General features: G+C 39.3%; 1 pseudogene; it reads right to left on the reverse strand.

Annotated features, from left to right (window-relative positions):
* Positions 1–1,067: 1,067 nt before the first annotated feature.
* On the reverse strand, positions 1,068–1,461 carry LOC110320766 (annotated as a pseudogene).
* Positions 1,462–2,836: the final 1,375 nt, after the last annotated feature.

Genomic DNA, 2,836 nt, shown 5'->3' on the forward strand with positions numbered 1-2,836 from the left:
GCAAACAAAGAACATACACAGGCTGGACCTATGCCTCCCCACACATATGCAGCAGATGTACAGCTTGGTCTTCATGTGAGTCAGAATAACTGGAATGGGAGCTATATTAGAAGCTGTTGCCTGTATGTGGGATGCGTTCTAGCTGGGCTACTTTGCTTTCTTCAATGGGAGATGAAACACCTAACCTCACAGAGACTTGAAGCTCCAGGGTGTGTGTGTGTGTGTGTGTGTGTGTGTGTGTGTGTCTGTGTGTGTGTGTGTGTGTGTATGTGTGTGTGTGGGGGGGGGCTGGGGGGATGGACCAAGGGGAAAGGGGAAGAAAGAAAGAAAAGAAAAAAGAGTCAAGGAATAATTTCAATTACAAGGACTAGACACACATGGTAAAAACATGTATTTCCATAGAGTCATATTAATAACAACAGATGAAGTAAATTCACACCTATCCACAACCCCTGGGTGGAGCACTAACATCATTCCCAGAACAATTCTGTGTTTGAAGAAACTGAGGTTACAAGATTCACATCTTGTTTTCCTAGAACTTTCTCACAAACATTCAGAATTCTCATACAACTCCATCCTTTTTCTTTTTCTTATTTTTTAACAATTTTTTATTAGATATTTTCTTCATTTACATTTCAAATGCTATCACGAAAGTCCCCTATACCCTTCGCCTGCCCTGCTCCCCAACCCACCCACTCCTGCTTCTTGGCCCTGGCATTCCCCTGTACTGGGGCATATGAAGTTTGCAAGACCAAGGGGCATCTCTTCCCAATGATGGCCGACTAGGCCATCCTCGACTTCTAATAAAGTATAAACTATGGAAAATTAGTGTATCTCAATCATTTCAGAAAGTGGAGCCATTTCCACTAGCAGACTTGAGTTTTTAGCACCTTGGAGAAGACAGTTAAGACAAGGGATACTGCTGGTCTCAGATAACAGGTGGCTGCTAATCTGGCTGATGTCCTGTGGTTCCTGTGACTGGGAAGTCATTTGTTTTGTTTTCTCTACATTTTGAGAGTGCCACAGAACAACTTAGGAGGAAGGTGTTTCCCCAACATAGCCAGTGGTTAAGATATACTGGAAATGCTGGGACCCTGAGGCTGAGGTTGGCAAGCTGGTCTGATGGACAGTCCAAAGGCACTGACGATGCAGTACATGGTCTTGTTCTCCCATCGGACTGTGCAGCTTCCATCTGTGGAGCTGTCCCAGAAGCAGGAACTTGCGGTGTGTAACCCAGCACGGTTCTTCTGCATGATCACACAGGTCACAATGTATTTAAATGGCTTCCCCAGTGTGATGAGTTGGCTCAAAGTCTGTTCTACAACATTAGTGGTCCACTGGTTCACTTTGCTGTGCTGGTAGGCNTTGCCACCGATGGCGCTTTCTATAGCCTCTTTTACAAATGTTGCTCACTTCATCAACAACAAATGCAGTCTCCTTGGAGGCCTGGAAGTCTTCCATCTTTCCTCTAGCACGTCTCCTTCGCCCGCCGAGTCAAACACAAACTTTTGTTGTAAATTGTTCAGACTTCAACCTGAAATGTATGATTTGTCTGGTTTTCAGCAAATTGTTATGTTTTTTCCAAAATATATTGTTTTTTTTTTAAAGTTTTAAATATCTGAGGCATCTGGAAGTCTTTAGAGCAGAAAGAAGCTTGATTTTAACAGTGGAGTCTAAGAGAGAATGAAGACTATCAAGGTAGAAAATTGGAAATAGCTGGGGAAGGGAAAGAAAAGTTGAGTTCATAAAGAGAATGGGACTTCTATAAAATTTTAAGTGTTAGCTGAGTGCAGAAGGTGATGGGAAGTTTGAGAAGGAACAGAAATCTAAGGGAGATGTATAATAATTACTTTTACTTCCTGTTCAGATAACAGGAATGGCCATCCTGATGATCCTGACAGGAGTCAGAAGCCAATGGATTGCCATATGTTTCTTTTCCCAGAGGGAAGTGAAATGACTCTTTTTTCTGAACTTGACTTTTTTTCACTAAGTTTTGAGAAATAATTTTGATTTTGATCTTAATATTGGTTTGGTTCTAATCACCAGGAATCCATCTGTATGGACCAAGATTGGCATTTTAGAATATATGAACTCCATGAGAACTAGATTTAATCATTAGGAAAACCTGATTATTTTGGGGACAATAACATATGTTAGCTTACAAAGCGTTATGTAAGGCATTTCAACACACACATTTCACTCACATTTTTCCTTTGCCATAATGTAATGTATCAGTCATTTGAAATCAGAGTTAAGCAGCAGAAAATCATTATGAAGAACTTTACAATTTGGTACACATTTATTATCTGAAGTAGTACTATATATACTTGCATGTACCAGTGAAACTGCACTGTTTTCAGAAGGCACAATTTAAATATTCTGAAAATTCAATCATTTCAAAGACTCAGGCATTCTAAATTTAAATGATCTTTCTATGATATATATCCAAGGTATACTATGTATTTAATTGTGAGATTCACAGATTGTCTCTCATGTTGTTTCAGTCCCAATTCATTGCTCTTCTAGTCTTCAGTATAAAGATATTATATACTAATAAACATGCAACCTCTTCTGTAGCCCTAAATGTGCATGAACCTCTCTGACTTTACCATACAGGCACAGTGATCTGTAAGGCCCCCTGTGATTTTGACATATCTTAGACTCTTAGGCTCATAGTGTTAATGATATTTGAATGCTGCTTTTTTTACCTTAACATTTTAGAGGTTAAAAGAAGTATTGAGAATCTATAGGGATGCATATATATTTCACAATATTTTACACAACTATTTCTCCTATTCTTGCACACATATTAGGGCAGGTATCAATCTATATCTTT

This window comes from Mus pahari, chromosome 4 (assembly GCF_900095145.1).
Source record: "Mus pahari chromosome 4, PAHARI_EIJ_v1.1, whole genome shotgun sequence".
In the NCBI taxonomy this organism is placed as follows: domain Eukaryota; kingdom Metazoa; phylum Chordata; class Mammalia; order Rodentia; family Muridae; genus Mus; species Mus pahari.